Here is a 593-nt window from a genome sequence, read left to right as displayed (position 1 = left end):
TGTGTTAGCAAAATCAGACGAGAGGGCTGGACACGAGAGAGGGGATAGAGATAGAGGAGGTGGGGCAACGGTTTTTTTTACCCACGAAAAAAAGGTAGCCCCCTCTTTGCTGTCCACCAGCAGATGGAAAAGAATATTTGCCGTCTGCCAGCAGACGACAAAGAGGGGGTGGATCGTTGTAGTGTACTCGCATCCGCTGGCATCTCTTTGCCGTCCGCTGGCAGATGGCAAAGATTCTTTGCCATCTGCCAGCAGACGGCAAAGAAATGACAAATGACAAAGACCTTCTTTGTCGTCCGCCAGTTCTTTGCCGTCTGTTGTTTGGTAGCTGATGGCAAAGACCTTCTTTGCCATCCGCAAGCAGACGACAAAGAACTGGCAGACGGCAAAATCCCTGATTCCAGTAGTGGTACACAAAAATTTGCAACTCATGGCCTCCTCCTCAACTGCAGAATTATCTGAAGAAGGACTACAGTTATGGGAGAAACACTTTGCAAGCAAACCAGCAGATGCCAAAGAAACATTTACAGTCAAAATCCCAATAAGTTGGTTCAATTTTATCATGCACTTACTCATGACACCTGATAAATTTA

The sequence above is a fragment of the Triticum aestivum genome, chromosome 4B (genome assembly GCF_018294505.1).
Source record: "Triticum aestivum cultivar Chinese Spring chromosome 4B, IWGSC CS RefSeq v2.1, whole genome shotgun sequence".
NCBI classification, from domain to species: domain Eukaryota; kingdom Viridiplantae; phylum Streptophyta; class Magnoliopsida; order Poales; family Poaceae; genus Triticum; species Triticum aestivum.
The sequence above is the reverse complement of the archived record's forward strand: the minus strand, read 5'-3'. Positions refer to the sequence as shown.